Source organism: Mauremys reevesii, linkage group 1, assembly GCF_016161935.1.
Source record: "Mauremys reevesii isolate NIE-2019 linkage group 1, ASM1616193v1, whole genome shotgun sequence".
NCBI lineage: Eukaryota > Metazoa > Chordata > Testudines > Geoemydidae > Mauremys > Mauremys reevesii.
In genome coordinates this window covers 351,152,176-351,173,312 of record NC_052623.1, presented here as the reverse complement: position 1 = coordinate 351,173,312, position 21,137 = coordinate 351,152,176, and positions in this window count along the sequence as shown.

Genomic DNA, 21,137 nt, shown 5'->3' with positions numbered 1-21,137 from the left:
CCAAGCCCTAATCTCTCTCTCTCTGCAGATTTAGCTAAATGTAAAGATCCTCTGGTACATTTTCACAAAGGTAATTTGGAAGTGTGTTCGCCCAGGGTAAATTGCACTCTGCTTCCTTCATTTCTCGCTGCAGTTTCCATATTAGGCTCTTTAACAAGGAGGCATTTATAGAGCACTTTGAACATGAAAAGCAATATTCAGGTTATCTCTCTGATGGTTTGATACTGCTGCCCATCACTGTTGTAGTTGAACCCTCTATATTATCATAGAATATCAGGGTTGGAAGGGACCTCAGGAAGTCATCTAGCCCAACCCCTTGCTCAAAGCAGGACCAATCCCCAACTCAATCCCCAAATTACCGCCTCCAGGATTGAACTCCCAATGCTGGGTTTAGCTCAAACCACTGAGCTATCCCTCCCTCCCTATATGTGTATATATATCTCAATCTATTGATTGATTTCCCCTTCTGAGCTATTATGGGGCACTGGCGGGCACTGTTAAGCTGTTGCCATGCTGTGCCACAGAGATGGGTGCTGCAGAGAAGCACAGGCCAAAAGATACATAGTGATGGAGGTGCATTGACCATGGCCTCCAATGTGTCATTCCGTGCAACAAAATCCTCCAGTCTTAGACATCAAATTGTCCTGATTGGATATCTTTTTCACCATGTGACATGGTTTGGCCTGTTGGTATGGATACTGCACCAGGCACTTCTGCCCTGATTAGGCTCTGTGGCCCACGCAGCCCCAAAGGGGAGCTTACCCAGGGGGAGGCTGAGCTTACCAGAGAACCAACCCAGGTAGGCAGTGATGGTGAGGGAAAGGTGGGCACATCCACCCTCACGTGGGGCATAGCTACTTTCACATAAGAATGCAGAAAACTCTTCCCTCAGCTCTCCAGCCTGTAAAATAGGCCCCTTCTTACTGACTCTGCTGTTGTCCCTGACCCCTGGGTCTCAACAAACAGATGCTGAGATCCCAGCAATATGCCTGTCACCTCCCAGACTGGCACCTGCCAGGTCCAGAGAACTGGTGTTCCCCTCCTCAGCCTCCTCCCCAAGGCATCATGTGGTGTTTCAGGGCTGTCCAGAAGCAGTTCTGGCTTCATGGTTGGAGTTCCAAGGATTCCACCCAATTCATTGTAAAAAGGGCATGTTTTCAGCCACAAGGCAGACCTGCCATTATTGTCCTGGGTCCTGAGACAGCAGATGCAGCCGTCAGTCCCTTTATCTCACAGTTCTGAGCAATGACCACCTTGGCCAGTCACCTGATCCTATACTAAAGTATGTGTCCACTAGCCCTGGATCTCCTTGTCGCCCCAGAGATCCAGCAGTTCCTGTACAGTGGCTTCAGGCCAGTGGGCAGCATGTTTGTGGGATGAATTCTTCTGCGACAGGCTTGCAATAGAATCAGATGATGTGAAAGCTGAAGGAGGAAGAGTCGATCGCTGCGAAAAGACCAGGCCATTCTGCTCCATGGTGTGCACAGCACTGGTTGCACAGGCAAGCGGCTTCCACTCAGCATGACCGCGGGGGAATGGAGAGCAGAGAGCACACCTGGCAGACCACTTAAGCAGTGACCAGAGAACTTTGGTATGGCAGTGGGAGATGTATTTGCACCACTGGGGCTATCAGCTCAGCAGTCCCCATTCACAGGGGCACGGCCCGAGTGGAAACTAGAATGGTGGAGGACATCATGGTTAGTCTTGCCTGAAACATGTCTAAACCCAACCACCACCTATATACTGTTAGAAGCACTTTTCTGTGGGGACACAAGGGGTGAATCCTGGCTCCTCTGAAGTTAACAGGAGTTTTGCCATTGACTTCATTGGGGCCAGGATTTCACTCAAGGTGCATTACAGTGGCAGAATCCAGTGGAAAGGGCCAGTCTCCCTTTCTGCAAAACAGGCAGAGGAGTGTCCTCAGAGGGGTGTCAGGAAACACAGCTAATTACTGTGCATAAAGCACTTTTGGATCCTGGGATGAAAGATGCTGGAGTTGTACAAAGCATCCTCATCATTAAACTCCTTAGCCACGGTAATTCTACACGGTCATCACTTATGTGAAAGTGTTTTATTTGAGGGAGAATAATCATCGCTTGCTGCCAACACATGCAATCCAATTACACTGTGAACGAAAGGCCGTTTTAAAGGCTTTATCACTTCCCGGCTTCATCATCTTCAGCGAGAAGCCGTGTTTTCCTCTTTTCCTTTGCTATTAGGTATTTGCTTCCTTTTCCCCTTCCCCTTAACTCAGTAAAGTGACCATTACAAAGACTAAAAACATTGGCTGCATGCCCAAATCCTCCCTGACTCCCCCAAGAAGTAGAGAGGACCCTGTCAGCACCTGCTTTGGTTTAATTAGCAGCAACACTTTGCACTGGGAGCGAAGAGACCACAGCATTGAATTGATGAACAATAGCATCACTTTGGAGAATTTGTGTCTTGCCTCTTTCCTTCTTTTCAAAAATATTTTTGCTTTGAGCAGTAGATCTTATTCCTTTAACAGTTCTAACTCTTTCACAGCATCCTTCTGTGCAAGAATTATTCTTTAGTCATTAAGGACGTTCTTTCTTTCTTCTCTCAAAGTTGCAACAAAAAGTGTTAAGGCACTAGTCTCATCTCCTGGTCTTTGTCCCTTTAAGGCCAGGTATGCTTTGGGAAATTGATCACGGTCTGAAAGTATTTTCCGCAATTGGGTTTATTCGTACATTCATAGATTCTATGGCCAGAAGGGTCCACTGGGATCATATAGTTTGACTCCTATATAACACAGGCCATAGAACTTCCCAAAAATAATTCCGGCTTATGACTGGTAAGCAGCATGGCTACCAGTCAGTCTGGATGGGGTTTATAACTGGGGGTCAGACTGGATAAAGTAAGTGTTGGTATTCTCCTAAGGCCCACCCACAACTCAAGCTCCAGCAATATATGACACTAAACTTAGAGCTGCATGAGAAACAGCTTTCCCCTCCCTTGGGAGTTTTTGGGTTGTCAGCAGTTTTTCCTGTCACAAATTGGGACCCAAAATAAATAAATAAATAAAAATCTTGAAAATTTTCTCAAACTGATATTAAAAAAACAAATTTTTTTTTACCAGATCAGTTGAAATGTTTCATTTTGAAGTGCTTTGTTTTCAAACATTTGTTTAAAAAACTTTTTTTAATATAAATTAAAATGTTGAAACAAAGCCATTTTGAACCCAAAACCAAAACTTTTCATTTTGAAAACATGAAAAGGGGACATTTAGACAATTAAAAAAAAATTGAAAAAAAAAAATAGACTCGGGATTCGTTGCTACGGGCCCTTTCCTGTAATAGTTTTGGTTTCACCAAATCATCATTTTCTGATGAAAAATGTTTTCTTAGAAAATTCCCAAACAGCTTTAGCCAAAATGAAAGGACACTTACAGTGACTATATCAGAGGCAGTATGGCCTAGTGGATAGGGAACTGGACTCTTCTAGGTAAGGTCTGTTCTTCACTATGTGTTTGTGCAACACCCTGATATTGGTGAGGCCTCTAGGTACCCCTACCCTACAAATAAATAATATCTGCATCATATGATTGTCCCTCTTCTTTCTTATAGGACTTGGTCAGCCATGTAACATTTAACAATGTTGCAGCTTAGATAGTCATCCTGGGATTCAGAGTTAACACCACACTGAGCTGAATAGCGGCTTGTCAGCGGATTACCCTTACTGGCCCCATGTGGCCTGCTGGCCGCAGGTTGCCCACCACTAGCCCAGAATCTTTCACAGGCGCTTATTTTCACAGGCAGCTAGTTTTCTATCTAACCTTTGAATAGATCTCCAGCTCTCGCAGCCGTGTGTTGGCACTGAGATAGCGTCTGAGTTGAAAATTTTGTTTTGTTTTGGGACTGTAGGTCTGTGATATCCATACTTTGCTGAGTTTAGTGAATGCTCTGGATGCCTTTCCTAGTCTTGATGTCACTTCTTGAGGTCTCCATTGGCTAGTATGGCGCTGCCCAGGTAAATGAACTGTTCAACTCTCTTGACGTTTTTGCCTTCTAATATGCTGTTACTGCTTGATGGCTGAGTTTCAAGCATGTTTGCTTTGGCATAACTGTAAAAATTACACAGAGGAAATCTAACAAATGAATGCCCAACCCGAAGCAGAGTTTTTGCCTTGAAAAGAGAGAGATGTTAGGGCCTCTATGAAGTCATCTAGGGACTTTGCCATTCATGGGCGGCAGGTATCATAGTCCGGGGGAGGCTGTGCCTCCCCAAACAGCCTGGCATGGTCCTGTCCACAATCTGCCTCCAGGCCCCCTTCTGCAGTTCCCACTCTTCCCTGGCCCAGGCTGGCTGGGGCTGGGGCGGGCTGGCCTGCCACCAGGACTCAGGCCAGCTGGCACCGGGCCACACTGCCCATCCAGCACCTGGAGCCATGGGACCGTGCTGCCCGGCGCTGGGGACGCTGGGACCGTGCCGCCCGGCACTCCGGGGCTGGGGACGCTGGGACCGTGCTGCCCGGCGCTGGGGACGCTGGGACCGTGCCGCCCGGCACTCCGGCGCTGGGGACGCTGGGACCGTGCCGCCCGGCGCTCCGGGGCTGGGGACGCTGGGACCGTGCTGCCCAGCGCTCCGGGGCTGGGGACGCTGGGACTGTGCCGCCCGGCGCTCCGGGGCTGGGGACGCTGGGACCGTGCCGCCCGGCGCTCCGGGGCTGGGGATGCTGGGACTGTGCCGCCCGGCGCTCCGGGGTTGGGGACGCTGGGACCGTGCCGCCCAGTTCTCCAGGGCTGGGGGTGCTCAGGTGGTCCAGGGCTGGGGACCGCAGTGGGGGTGCTCTGGGCTCCTGTGGGGGAGGAGGGAAGAAGGGGAAGGGGAAAGGCAGGGCCTCCAGCAGAAGGGGAGGGGCCAGGGGCTAGCCTCCCCCGGTGGCCGGTTGAAGGGTTAAAATCCATGTGCATTTTATATAACAACCATTCCATTGGTATATGGATTGTGCCAGCTCTTTCTCAGAACCAAAATCCAGAGTTTGGCCTGGAGACCAGAGGCCTAGCAAATAGTGATTAGCTAAGAGAAAACTGGGGTAAACAGATAATCTTGTTTTGCGAAAATAGGCCTGGTCAGCAAATTGCCAGGTGTTGGAGCTAAGAACTAAATAATTGTGTCTTATTCAGAGTTGCAAATTGAACAAAGGATCCCTGTTCCTATTGTGTCAATCTCTTCTGTAGGGAACGTTCTTCCCACAGATCCAACCTTGAGTTTATGAAAAGTTGGCACATGTCAGTATAAGATATGGCATCCTTCCACCTCCCTTCCCAGGGACCAATGCCCTTCCTTAAAACATAAAGGGGACAATCTTTATTGCCATATACTTTCACTGTTTCTTTGCTTTAACCCCTAGGAATGTACCTGTTGGACAATCAAAGGAGTTGCTCCATTCCTATGGACCCCAAATCAAAATTCAACATATATATTTTATACTAATAACATTTTATCAAAGTATTAAGTAAATGTTAACTTGCTAACTTGAGACCATGGGCGGAGACATTATGTAACCTTTTAACCATTGGCTAATGTGCTATCTTGTCTTGCTGCAAAACCTCTCCTGGGGTGTGGAACTGCCTACCCAGTCACTTTCCCCCGCCCATGGAAAATCTATATATTCTATTGTAATCAATTGATTGACAGCGTCTCTGAGCCTAATAAGCCAGGTGACAGTCCGCCAGCGCTGTGTGTAATAAACTCCTATGCTTGGCCTCTACACGGTGTGGATTTATGTCCTTCACCAGCTCACCGGCCGCCTGTGCTGCTATTGCCATTGATTATAAGTGTAAGGTGCTCAGATAGCACAGTGGTGGGTGGCAGTATAAGACCCTGGGATAGATAGATGAGTACTGAATGCATTGATCCCACATACTGCGCCAGTCAGTTCTACTGCTGTTCAGGGCATGGGGGCAGGGGTTGTTTTTCTTTTTTAAAAAAGGGGGAAAGCTCTGGGAACGTGTATGTAAAAACCATATTAAAAGAGCACAAATGCAGACCACAAGCAGCATGGGACTGTGCATGCAGAGCAGGAAGACCTGGGTTCTGCTCCTCTTATCGTCTCTAGGGCCCGAATTTTCAGCTTGCTGACAGCTGTGAAGTCCTAGGTGGGCATGGAATCGTTCCAATCCTTACCTCGCTACATGCCGGGGTGCTGTGCGGCTTAATTAGTTAATGCCTGTACAGCACTTTGAAGATGAAGAGTGCTAAGTACTATTATTATTAGAGACCATTTACGTGCACACAGATTGGAAGAGATAATTGTTACCTTTCATTTCTTCTCCTTCTGTTACAGAGAATGGGAACTGGTTTCCCTGGGAAAAGGAAACGAAGGGTGGGATTTGATGCAAGCAGAGGAAGATCTATCCGCTGTATCTGAGGATGATGATGAAGAGAAAGGGGATGAAAAGTGGGAGAGGAGCCCTGATGTGGCAATTCTGTATTGTAAGGACTCAGCAAGGATGGCAGCTTCTGGGGATGAGAAGTGACTGGGTTACTGAATGGGGATCAGTTGGTATAAGTTACCAAGTGGGACACTTAAATACCCATTAGGAAAATGAAGAGAGAATTTACTTGTAACCTAGTGCCTTGAATTAATGTACACCTGTCAGGATGGCCTAGGTATACGCCATCCTGACCCAGCACGGGGAATAGACTAGATGGTCTTCGGGGGGCCAATCCCGCACCCTGGCATAGGGTTAGACCCTGGCTGTCCCTTCTAGCCCTATGACCCCAGAGTGGAGCTGCTGAATTTTTTCAGACAAATAGTTTAATTTGCTGAAAAATACAGTTTCAATCGACCCCAAACGAGTTGTGAATAAGTTGACACTTATTCACCAAATAGACTCGGCCAAAAACAAGTTGGGAGACTTAGATGCAAAACGTGGAGCTGGGTGTGGGAGGAGTCCCACCTCATAACTTTTAGCCCAGCGGTTAGGTCCCTCACATGCAGTATGGAAAACCCAGGTTCAAGTCCTTGCTCCATTTCAGGTAGAGGGGGAACTGAACCTGAGTCTGCTATATCTAGGGTGACCAGATGTCCTGGTTTTATAGGGACAGTCCTGTTTTTTGGGACTTTTACTTATATAGGCGCCTATTACTCCCCAACACCTGTCCCGTTTTTTTCATAGTTGCTATCCAGTCACCCTAGCTATATCCCAAGTGATTGTTCTAACCACTGGACTAAAAGGTATAGGGTGGTCTTCGGCTCTTCCTCTCCCAGCCCTTTATTTCCTTTGCTGTTAAGTGAAATAGAGCCCAGACATGAAATGGTTCGTTTCAGCTCGAAGGAAGCAGATTTGGTGCAGGTTGGACCAATTTTTTTTTTCAATTTTTCAGAACTGCCAGGCACCTGAGAAATCTGTTATTTGCCCAGCTCTTGTATAAAGTTAATTTAGTAATAGGAAAGTCAGAAAATGCACCCAGGATGAGGGACGTTTCCTAACATATACTTCACAGCAGCTCCTTGAGAGACAATGCAAGAGCCATTTTCCTTGATGCTCTGACTTGACCCCCCGGGCAGCTCACCGTGGGCAGATGGTCCAAGCATGTGAGCAGAGAGAGCAAAGAACTTTGGTTGGATTTAAACACAGTCCCTCAAGGACAGGGAGGACAGAGCTAAGGGGAGCAGCCCCAGCCCCCGGAGGTTAGGGCTGCACGGGGGGTAAGATAGGCCTGCTTAGGTAGCCAGTTAAAATAGACGTGCATATAGACCTTTCATTGCTTTAAAATCCTTTTTCTCTTACACTATGCTTTGTTCCTAGCATAGGCACCAACTCTGTGAGTGCTCCAGTGCTCCACAGAAAAAAAATTGTGGGTGCTCAGCACCTACCAACCACAGCTCTTCAGCAGGGTGCTGCCGATCAGCTGTTTGACAGCTGGGGGATGGGTTTGGGAGAGGGTAGAGAGCAGCGAGCAGTGTATGGGGGACTCAAGGAGGGGGAGGAGTGGGGAGAGAAAGAGGCTGGGGGAGGGCATAACATAAGAATGGCCATCCTAGGTCAGACCAAAGGTCCATCCAGCCCAGTATCCTGTCTATTGACAGTGGCCAATGCCAGGTGTCCCAAACCTGTTACCTAACAGGTAATGATCAAGTGATCTCTCTCCTGCCATCCACCTCCACCCTCTGACAAACAGAGGCTAGGGACACCATTCCTTACCCATCCTGGCTAATAGCCATTAATGGACTTAGCCTCTATGAATTTATCTAGTTCTCTTTTAAACCCTCTTATAGTCCTAGCCTTCACACCTCCTCAGGCAAGGAGTTCCACAGGTTGACTGTGTGCTGTGTGAAGAAGAACTTCCTTTTATTTGTTTTAAACCTGCTGCTCATTAATTTCATTTGGTGACCCCTAGTTCTTGTATTATGGGAATAAGTAAATAACTTTTCCTTATCTACTTTCTCCACATCACTCATGATTTTATAGACCTCTATCATATCCCCCCTTAGTCTCCTCTTTTCCAAGCTGAAAAGTCCTAGCCTCTTTACTCAGTGGGCCACCAGGAAATTACCCAGGGCCTACAGTTCACAGGCATTTATTATTTCTATTGCAATAGCACAAAGGGACTCTAAACAGGCTCCATGGCACTATAATTATTTATTAGTATTACTGGTTGTGACGGAGCGATTCTGGCGGGACCCAACTGAGAGTGCCAAATCAGGACCAATTGCTCAAACAGGGCAGTCACAGCCCTAGGCTGGGGTTTTTCCACCTCTAAGGCAAACCAAACCAGCCAGACAAAAGGACTTTGGTCTCACCCCACTGGCTAACCACAAGTCACACAAGCAATTTCCTTAGACACTCCAGTCTCCCAGTATCACCACCAGTGCACTCGTCCTGGGGATGAATGGTTATGAAAACCAACACCCCAATAAAAGAAAAAGGTTCTCTCAATCCCAAAGGACCAAGCCCCAGACCCAGGTCAATATACACATCAGATCTTACCCACAAATCACGCTGTTGCCAATCCTTTAGAATCTAAAATCTAAAGGTTTATTTACAAAGGGAAAAAGGTAGAGATGAGAGGTAGAATTGGTTAAATGGAATCAATTACATACAGTAATAGCAAAGTTCTTAGTTCAGGCTTGCAGCAGTGCTGGAGTAAACTGCAGGTTCAGATTAAGTCTCTGGAAAACATCCCCCATTGGGATGGGTCCTTCAGTCCTTCGTGCAGAGCTTCAGTTTGTAGCAAAGTCCCTCCAGAGGTCAGAAGCAGGATTGAAGACCAGATGGAGATGAGGCATTAGCCTTATATAGACTTTTCCAGGTAAGAAATCCTTTGTCTTCACTGTGGAAATTTACAGCAAAATGGAGCCTGGAGTCACATGGGCCAGTCCCTGCATACTTTGCTGAGTCACAAGGCGTGTCTGCCTTCTCTCCATGGGTCAATTGTGTAGCCGATGGCCCTTAATGGGCCATCAAGCCAGCTATGCAGGGCTGACATCAGCTTGTCTGGGACACTTCCCAGAGGCAGAGCATAAAACAAAATATAGACATTACAGAGCCAATACTTATAACTTCAACTACAAAATGATACACAGACATACAGACAGCATAATCATAACCAGCAACCCAGAACCTGGTCTTAGACACCTTATATGACCCCCTTTACTTAGGATTTGGTGCCACTACAGGACCTTGGTTGCAACCCATGTTCTATATGGTCCCCATTTATATCAATAACGTCACACTGGTATAGAGCCAAGGGGCTCCAGTCTAGATCAGGGCCCCATTACGCTAGGTACTGTACAAGCAAATAACCACACGCCCCGAAGAACTCACAGTTTAGGATTTAGACTATATGCAACAGATGAATGGACAGACATCAGTTCGGCCACTGGTGGGCCAGGACTACTGCCTGTCATGCTGAGCAATATTGTCTCATTGTTTCCTTGTCCTCCCCCATCTGTATCCATCCATTGGCACTTGTCTTGAATTGACTTTGTAAGCAGTTTGGGAGAGGGACCAACAATCTTTTGTTCTGGGTTTAGAACCATCCATACAATTTCAGGCTAGAAGGGACCACCAGATAATATAGTCTGACTTCCTGTATCTCACTAGCCACCAACAAGCCCCAGCACCATGGAGTCCTGGTCCTTGACTAGGGTTCCTACGCACTATGATAATACAATTAATAATAATAATAATAATAATAACCTGGGTGGGACAGGAGAAAGAGGACAAGTTAGCAGTAGAAATAATTAAAGAGCCACTGCCCCATTCAGTGGGTTAGATGTGTGAAGCTCAATCATTCTAGTCTGTGTGAGCCATTTTTTGTCAGCCCACATGGGTGCTCCCTGCCCACTTCCTCATCTCTCACCTTGAGTTTCAGGTTCAGAATCAACCCGACAGCAACACTCATTTCAACTGGCCACGTTTCAACACAACTATCAGTGCCAAACCATAAACTGGCCTGGCCTGGCTTGAAAATCACTCTTGGTGCAAGAGGGTACTGTGTCCAGTTTTGGGCCCCACATTAGAAGAAGGATGTGGAAAAATTGGAAAGAGTCCAGCGGAAGGCAACAAAAATGATTAGGGGGCTGGAGCACATGACTTATGAGGAGAGGCTGAGGGAACTGGGATTGTTTAGTCTGCAGAAGAGAAGAATGAGGGGGGATTTGATAGCTGCTTTCAACTACCTGAAATGGGGTTCCAAAGACATAAGAACATAAGAATGGCTGTACCGGGTCAGACCAAAGGTCCCTCTAGCCCAGTATCTGTCTACCAACAGTGGCCAATGCCAGGTGCCCCAGAGTGAGTGAACCTAACAGGCAATGATCAAGTGATCTCTCTCCTGCCATCCATCTCCAACCTCTGACAAACAGAGGCTAGGGACACCATTCTTACCCATCCTGGCTAATAGCCATTTATGGACTTAGCCACCATGAATTTATCCAGTTCCCTTTTAAACATTGTTATAGTCCTAGCCTTCACAACCTCCTCAGGTAAGGAGTTCCACAAGTTGACTGTGCGCTGCGTGAAGAAGAACTTCCTTTTATTTGTTTTAAACCTGCTGCCTATTAATTTCATTTGGTGACACCTAGTTCTTGTATTATGGGAATAAGTAAATAACTTTTCCTTATCCACTTTCTCAACATCACTCATGATTTTATATACCTCTATCATATCCCCGCTTAATCTCCTCTTTTCCAAGCTGAAGAGTCCTAGCCTCTTTAATCTTTCCTCGTATGGGACCCTCTCCAAACCCCTAATCATTTTAGTTGCCTTTTTCTGAACCTTTTCTAGTGCTAGAATATCTTTTTTGAGGTGAGGAGACCACATCTGTACACAGTATTCGAGGTGTGGGCGTACCATGGATTTATATAAGGGCAATAATATATTCTCAGTCTTATTCTCTATCCCCTTTTTAATGATTCCTAACATTCTGTTTGCTTTTTTGACCGCCTCTGCACACTGCGTGGACATCTTCAGAGAACTATCCACGATGACTCCAAGATCTTTTTCCTGACTCGTTGTAGCTAAATTAGCCCCCATCATATTGTATGTATAGTTGGGGTTATTTTTTCCCATGTGCATTACTTTACATTTATCCACATTAAATTTCATTTGCCATTTTGTTGCCCAATCACTTAGTTTTGTGAGATCTTTTTGAAGTTCTTCACAATCTGCTTTGGTCTTAACTATCTTGAGTAGTTTAGTATCATCTGCAAACTTTGCCACCTCACTGTTTACCCCTTTCTGCAGATCATTTATGAATAAATTGAATAGGATTGGTCCTAGGACTGACCCTTGGAGAACACCACGAGTTACCCCTCTCCATTCTGAGAATTTACCATTAATTCCTACCCTTTGTTCCCTATCTTTTAACCAGTTCTCAATCCATGAAAGGACCTTCCCTTTTATCCCATGACAGCTTAATTTACGTAAGAGCCTTTGGTGAGGGACCTTGTCAAAGGCTTTCTGGAAATCTAAGTACACCGGATCCCCCTTGTCCACATGTTTGTTGACCCCTTCAAAGAACTCTAATAAATTAGTAAGACACGATTTCCCTTTACAGAAACCATGTTGACTATTGCTCAACAGTTTATGTTTTTCTATGTGTCTGACAATTTTATTTTTAACTATTGTTTCGACTAATTTGCCCGGTACCGATGTTAGACTTACCGGTCTGTAATTGCCGGTATCACCTCTAGAGCCCTTTTTAAATATTGGCGTTACATTAGCTAACTTCCAGTCATTGGGTACCAAAGCCGATTTAAAGGACAGGTTACAAACCTTAGTTAATAGTTCCGCAACTTCACATTTGAGTTCTTTCAGAACTCTTGGGTGAATGCCATCTGGTCCCGGTGACTTGTTAATGTTGAGTTTATCAATTAATTCCAAAACCTCCTCTAGTGACACTTCAATCTGTGACAGTTCCTCAGATTTGTCACCTACAAAAGCCAGTTTAGACAATGGATCTAGACCGTTCTCAGTGGTAGCAGATGACAGAACAAGGATTAATGGACTCAAGTTGCAGTGGGGGAGTTTTAGGTTGGATATTAGGAAAAACTTTTTCACTAGGAGCGTGGCGAAGCACTGGAATGGGTTACCTAGGGAGGTGGTGGAATCTCCTTCCTCAGAGGTTTTTAAGGCCTGGCTTGACAAAGCCTTGGCTGGGATGATTTAGTTGGGGTTGGTCCTGCTTTGGGCAGGGGGTTGGACTAGATGATTCCTGAGGTCCCTTCTAACCCTGATATTCTATGATTCTATGATCCATTCACTGCAGACAGCATACTCAGGCTATAAACTGCACGCACACTGCAAAGCTGGAGCTATAAACCTGTCCTGTCAAGCTCCAGAAACGCAGATGCACAGCATTTGAACTGAATGAGAACTGCATTTAGACTGTAAGCTCTTTGTGGCAGGTGGCCATGTCTTTACTTGCTTACATTCTGGATTGCTCACAAGTAATAAATACTATAACGAATAATTTGGGGACTATGGTGGAGGAAATCTCAATTCTTCATAGAGTTTCAGCCCATTTGTTCCACTGGGGGATCCAGGAATTTCCCCGTGCCCCACCCCTGCTGTGAAATAGGCCACAAATGCCCTGAATCCTGGGAGATCAGTGGAGGCCAGAATCCTCTCCCTCCATACTGGATCACTGTCCTTGGTTACCTTCTCCTCCCACTGTTTTTAAGGGGCTTCACTGGCAGGGCTTCTGCAGCTGAGAGCTATCCCAGACACACCTCTTGGAGGAGGTGGTTGGCTGCAGGAAGATGTGGCAGTCTGGGATGGTCTTATCTCCCTCGATAAGTCTCCACATGGAGTAGGGAGACTATGCACATTCTCTCCTAGCATCACCCTCAGCCCACCCACTCTTACCCTAGTCCCATCCATCTCCAACCCCGTTCCCCATCAGTGAATCCACCTGGAACCGCTGAAAGTGTCCTATGGGCTACTGAGGAAAGCAGGAGCATTACCATGGAAGCAGCTAACCTGCGCAGGGGAATCCACACACAGTTCATGGGGATACATTCATGTCCCAGAGTAGTAGATTCCTTATCTTCTCTCCAGGAAACCACTAGAACCCACCTCCATACTCTCTCACACACAAAGCCAGTATGTTACATGGACCTCAGTGGAAACTAGGCCCTGGGCCCCTTTGAAATTCTGCCCCTGACTCCCTCAGAACTTGGCCTTAGTCTCTGTGAAACTCCGTCCCAAAGATCACCCCAAAACTCAGACTCATTTGAGCCCTAGCCACAGGCTAGGCCTCAGGATTTCCCAGTACTTGCCCCTTGCCTCTCACTGTAACTTCACCTGAGAGTCATTGACGACTGGGCCTTAGACTGATTCAGAAATTGGCCCTGGTCTTTCCATATAACTTTGCCCCAGGCTGGCTCAAGACTAGGCCTTAGGCTCACTTAGAACTTGACCAAAGCCTCTTTTTGAAACTCTGGGCCAGACTTGCTCAAAACCAGGCCCCGAGTTGATGCAGAAGTTCCCAGCTGTTAGCATACTTCCCAGGAAGCTGAGCCCAAGTTTTGCTGTTTGCTAAAAGTTCCCGCACCCGGAAAGCTTTGCATGGCTTTGGGTTTCAAAACGAAAGCATCACACTGCTTTATTATTTCACAGCCTCTTTACATTCTGATTGAAGGCTGCAAGCCTAGGATTCAAGCTGGCGTCAGGATTACTCCTCCACCTGTCAGGAAAACTCAGTCTGAAAAGAACGATTAACACTTCCGTAATGTGCCAGGGGACAGACTGATCTGCATGTTGGCCAAAGGCAACTAATGACTGCTGTTTACCTTGATGTGGATGTGCTAATGTGTGGGCAACCGTGATAGCACAGTGTATCGTTAGCTTTATGTCTCAGCAGGGAGCACTGGCGTGTCTTTCCTTTTCTGATTTCATACCTCCCCCAGGAGTAGGAGGAGCAGCAGCACATGCCAGTGTTAGAATCCCAAGTTCTGATTCCCACCTAGCAGATACTGCAAGCATCAGTGACAAAAGCTATGAAGTCCAAGGTGGACCACCACCACTGGCCTCTCTATCATGGGCTGAAACAAAAGTACCCCAGCTTTGGGAAGTTCAGTCCCAGTTCAGAATGCGGCAGCTTTTGCCCATCTTTCATGCCCCGGCTCACTTGGGTTCCAAAACACAGCAGGCAGCTCCCACGGAGTCCCACCTATCGCCAGTATTTCCACGACCAAACATCTAACACTGTCCTTTCTGGGAAGCTAATCAAGCTTCCATTCATCTCGAAAGACATAAGGGGTTCTCAGACTTTTTTTGCTGGGAACCCCTTTGAAAATATTTCAGGCTGTGACACCCCCCCTCATACCATGCCACTCTGACATCTGCATTGCCTTCAGAGCTGGGTGACCAGCCAGCAGCCGCCGCTCACACGAATCGCTGCAATAGTCTTGTGACCTCCTTTTAGGTCAGGACCCCCAGTTTGAGAAACGCTGGATTAATTAGACTGGATCAGAATAGTGCTTCATATATCCTGGTATCCTAATTCATGCTGTAGTGTCAGTTGGTGCTGCTCCGTATTTCTGATGTCCTAAGCCAGCTAAGCTGCCTGATGGACCGCCCTGCCTGAGGAAGCCAGCAGGCCAGTTCTTAAACCTAGCGGCAGCAGCAGTTCGCTGACTGCTCAACGCGAACCAACCCATGCAACAAACCTCGATGCCAACTCTGCCCACATATCTACACCAGCAACACCATCACAGGACCTAACCAGATCAGCCACACCATCCCGGTTCATTCACCTGCACGTCCACCAATGTAATATATGCCATCATATGCCAGCAATGCCCCTCTGCTATGTACATCGGCCAAACTGGACAGTCTCTAAGGAAAAGGATAAATGGACACAAATCAGACATTAGGAATGGCAATATACAAAAACCTGTAGGAGAACACTTCAACCTCCCTGGCCACACAATAGCAGATTTTAAGGTGGCCATCCTCCAGCAAAAAAACTTTAGGACCAGACTCCAGAGAGAAACTGCTGAGCTCCAATTCATCTGCAAATTTAACACCATCAGTTTAGGACTAAACAAAGACTGTGAATGGCTTGCCAATTACAGAACCAGTTTCTCCTCCCTTGGTTTTCACACCTCAGCTGCTGGAACAGGGCCCCATCCTCCCTGATTGATCTAACCTCGTTATCTCTAGCTTGCTTCTTGCTTGCTTATATATACACACCTGCCCCTGGAAATTTCCACTGCTTGCATCCGAAGAAGTGGGTATTCACCCACGAAAGCTCATGCTGCAAAACATCTGTTAGTCTATAAGGTGCCACAGGATTCTTTGCTGCTTTCACACCCCCACAGGCTCTCTGCTTCCCGATACTCATCTCTCCAAGCCCTGTTGCCCCTCCACCGCTCCAGCCCAGATCCTGCCCTGCACCCAGCCTTGTTCCCATCCAGTTCCAGCCTTGCTCCTGCCTTCCCTGACTCCTGGTGATCCAGTTCCAACCCTCAGCTCTGACTCCTGACCCCAACTCTCCCTCAGCCCTTGGCTCTGGCATTTGGCCTCTGACCCCTAGGCCTGACTCCCACTGTGACCACTAGGCCTGACTGCCTATGATCCATCCCGCTGACACATATAAGGTCATACCACTCATTCATCTAGGTCAGTGGTTCTCAACCAGGGGTACGTATACCCCTGGGGGTACACAGAGGTCTTCCAGGGGGTACCTCAACTCTGAGCTAGATATTTGCCTAGTGTTACAACAGGGTACATAAAAAGCACTAGTGAAGTCAGTACAAACTAAAACTTCATACAGACAGTGACTTGTTTATACTTCTGTATACACTGAAATGTAAGTACAATATTTATATTCCAATTGATTTATTTTATAATTATATGGTAAAAATGAGACAGTGAGCAATTTTTTCAGTAAGAGAGTGTGCTGTGACACTTTGGTATTTTTATGTCTGAGTTTGTAAGCAAGTAGCTTTTGAGTGAGGTGTAACTTGCGGGTACGCAGGACAAAGCAGACTCCTGAAAGGGATACAGAAGTCTGGAAAGGTTGAGGGCCACTGATCTAGGTCAGCTTCCTGATTCCTGCAATACCAGTTTAAAGCACTGGCCCATCTATATTGATATCCTGCTTTCCGCCATACTGCACCCAACCCTTGGTCCATCTGTTTTAGTACCTCATCCCCTCTCATAGCAGATCAGATCAGTGGATGATCTATTCCAGGGGTAGGCAACCCATGGCACACATGCTGAAGGCAGCACGCGAGCTGATTTTCAGTGGCACTCATACTGCCCGGGTCCTGGCCACCGGTCCGGGGGACTTTGCATTTTAATTTAATTTTAAATGAAGCTTCTTAAACATTTTAAAAATCTTATTTACTTTACATACAACACTAGTTTAGTTATATATTATAGACTTATAGAAAGAGACCTTCAAAAAACATTAAAATGTATGACTGGCACGTGAAACCTTAAATCAGAGTGAATAAATGAAGACTCGGCACACCACTGCTGAAAGATTGCCAACCCCTGATCTATTCTGATAGCTGTCATCCTGCCATAATGGATCAGGTGACTTGTTCATCTAATGCAGTGTCTGTCTCCATTGACTGGATCAGATCAATGGTCCATCTAGCATGGCATCCTGCCTCAGGTATTGGCCACTACCTGAAGCTTCAAAGGCAGAGGATGCACCCACAATGCACCTGGCCAGTCAGGCATTGCTATACACCTAGGAGTGGAATCTGTTCCTGATTGTGCATGGGAGCCTGAGATTCAATTATTCTTATCATAGGATGCTGCCTTATCTCTTCTGACCTTTTCAGTCACTATTAGTCCCCCACTAGAACTGTCCAAAGCTTTATGGAAGCCAATGAGCCATAAGGAAAATGTTGATAAGTAAAGATGAAATTTTACAACACCCATTGGAGATAGAAAGATAGATAGATAGATAGATACTATTCTGGAAAATTCATAAGCCGTTCCTCCTTTCCCCATCCCTTTTTAAAATTACACCCGTTGCTTCAGTGAAATTTATTACAATGGAAGAAATAATGATGTTTTAAAGGTATTTTTTTATTTCTAAGCAGAGGTGTGGGGGCTTCCCCGGTAACAAATGGATGAAGATGTGAAAGCTTATTGGATTGTCACGTTGGATACATTATCCCCCAGGGCTCTGAATGAAGAATTAGACCACGGAGATCTTATTTGACATTAGATGTTTCAATTTCTCCAAGAACATTAGGCATGTTGGAGTCAGCGCTGGATTCAATAATAAACATCTGAATTGACCCCCCCCTTCCTTTCCCCCCTTTGCCCCCTAGCATTTTAAGTTAGAGACACGTTATTAAGATTTATTTTACATTTTTATTATTACACTCACAAGAAGAGAGATCATATTTGCATAATTCATTTTTATACAACAAACCTTTATGTATTACTTACAGCTGCTAAATTTTTTTCTTTAATATATAAGTGTTTATATGGCAGTAAAACAATGACAGTCAAACAATATACAGAAAATGATTTAGTTTGTCCCTGCAGATACTCCTATGTGTTTATTAACCCTAGGGATTTATTTTGATTAAAATCTCCTTGCTTAATGCTCAGTTGAGGGACCAAAATTATATATTTGGCAGTGGCTTCCCAAGTTTAACGCCAGATCTTTTCACTGATGTCTGGTATGGGCATTGAAGGGCAATATGTCTGTTCCAAGGAGCTGATGCTGGTAGCAGGAATCTGCATTGTTACCAGCTCCAAATGAGACTGGGGTCCCAATCTGCTGTGTGCTGTACAGACACAGAGTAAGGGACAGTCTCTGCTACAAAGAGGTTATATTTTATATAGACAACACAGGCAAAGGGTGGGAGAGAGTAAGTATTATTATCCTCACTTTACAGATGGGGAACAATGGCACTAAAAGATTGAGGCTAAAAGATTTTCAAAAGTAGCTAGTAATTGGAGATATACCAATCTCCTAGAACTAACCTTGAAAGGTCATTGAGTCCAGCCCCCTGCCTTCACTAGTGGGACCAATTTTTTGCCCCAGATCTCTAAGTGGCCTCCTCAAGGATTGAACTCATAACCCTGGGTTTAGCAGGCCAATACTCAAACCACTGAGCTATCCCCCCCCAAATGTGGGGTGTCTTGAATTTTGGCTGCTCGGCTGAGACATCTGAAAGAGGCTAGGTTTTCAGAGGGCAGGTGGCTCAGTGCTTTCCCAAAATCAAGACTCTTCCAGGTATCTCAAGTTGAGCACCAAAAGTCTCTCCTCACTTTTGAAAATCTTGCCCTAAGTGACTTGCCTCAGTTCACATGGAGTCTGTAGAGGAGTAGGGAGTTGAACCTGCACCTGCTGAGCCCTAGACCGTGACCATCCTTTTTTGAAGGACTAATTGCATTCAGAGGATCACACAGCCAACCCTGTCTTCCAAGCCTGCTCCTACTAGGATGAGAAAGGGGATGGAATGAAGGCCATAATGTGGGGTGCGCCCCCTAGGGGTGCCAAGGAATGTTCCTGGGGTGCAGCAGGGCCTGGGCCAGCCCCCATGGGGGGCAGGAAGTGAATGCCAACCAGCCCCGCTCTGCCCCCATCTCTGCCCAGGCCCCACCCCCAGTCCCAGCTCCAGCCTCAGGCTCCCTAGCAGGGCGTGGGCAGATTCCATTACAGGTCGGGGGGAGGTGGGTGTCAGAAAATGTTTGGGGACCACTGCCATAGAGAATACCAGGATATCAGGAGCTGGGGTTTTCCCCCTCAGACAATATTTTACTTCTATTACCCTCCGGCCTGGTAAAGGTTTGTAATCAGCAGGCAGAGAGACAACAAGCTACAGTCTTGGGGAGTTAAAAATCCCCCTGTCCTGTAGGCAGGGAGAGTTTGGGGTTGATTTTATTGACAGCAATGCAGTGCTATTCAATGGACTTCACTCTCCAGGACTGGTAGTGGCAGGACAATAGGTGGATGGATTGATGGCTCAAACAGATTAGACAGAAGTGTATAAGTGAGGGAGGAAAACAGGGGTGGATTAGATTTTGCCAAATCCCCCATCACATTTTTAAATGCAAACAAAGGGTAGTGCTGGAGTAAGTCCCCACTGTACCTGAATCGCAAAGTCCAAGCAGATGGGTTGGGTTTGCAGCCATTTTCATACCTGCTGTAGAACTGATAAATGAAATTGTTTTTAATTGTTCACTTTATTAATGTAACTTCTGTTCACCATTCACTACACTTGCCTACATTGTACCTTCTGTTCACTGTTTGCCATATTGTAATTCAAACCCCATTTTAAAACACTCACTCCATTTTGTAAAAGCTTCCTCCAATCTTCGTTTTTGCAAACCCTGCTGTAATCTTATTAGTTTAGTTTAGATGTGTGAATGAGGTATGAATGGATAATGGAATCAACCTCCAGCCCCAGCCTGTCCTGATGAAATAAAGTTCAAACACCACTGGCTGAAGATGCAGACAAGAGCCCTAACAAAGTAAAAAGAGTCCACCCTAAAAAGAAAAGGTACAATAAAAGGAAGATCAAAGCCAGGTCCAAGGCTAAAAGTCACGCCTGCAATTGACGGGTGATCAATCACCAAACCCAAAGGCAGCCTGACACAGCAAGACCTATAAACTCTGGATTCAAACTAAAGCCTACAAAAAGGATGGGTGAGATAGAAGGTTTTGGGAGGGTAACATTCTGCTGCCAACATGGAAGGGCATCGGTGCATGCCCAACAGAGATCCAGCTCATCCTTGTGCCCGGTTTTCCTGGCCAGTTAGCCGCTACAAGCTACGAACCCAAGCTGCAAAATCAAGCCACAAATCAAGTATCTTCAGGACTGGTAACTATGCAGCAGCTGCACAACATCTGATGAATGTGTGTGTGTGTGTGTGTGTGTGTGTAAATGTGTGTGTGTGTGTGTGTGTGTATATATATAAATGTGTGTATAGGTATTAGGTATAATGCGTATGTATAAAAATTAAGATATTAGTTATTGGTCATAAATCAAATTGTTATCATAATAAATGTGGCATCTTTGTCTTGCCCCCTGAAAAGATCCTGTGTAGTTTTGTCTGTACAACACTGCGCTGCACACACGGCCAGATTCTGATACCTTGGCTCCCACTGAGTGGTACCTTACTTCACACACAGTCCCACCAAAGTCAGAATTTACCGTATCATGACACTTTGTTCACATCATCTTCACTCTGCCCACTCATCCATTTCTGCATGGCCTACTTCTAATATTCAATCCCCCGAGTAGCATCACAGAGCAGCCCATTAGAACAAAATCAACACCATCGTCATCATTCCTCCTCCTGCCTGCAAATGCGGGATTTTTCTCAACTACCCTCCTCACCTCTCCAAATGATGCCAGTCTGAAGCTCAGAACTGGCAATGATCAGGCTTGCAGGAGTGACAGGGTTAAGATCTAATATCTTACTATCCATCACTACAAACAGAGACATACACCATTGTGTGGGAGGGGTGGAATTCCCAGATTTCCATGTGGGTACACAGCACTTCTAGCTGTGATATGTCCCAAGATATCAGACCTTTATTATGTACTATTATTATTCATGTTTATTATGGTTGTGCCTAGGGACTGATTGAGAAGGGGACCCCATTGTGCTGGTTCCTGTACAAACCCAGAGTAGCAATGTCTCATATTATTATGGATTAAATAGTTATTTTAG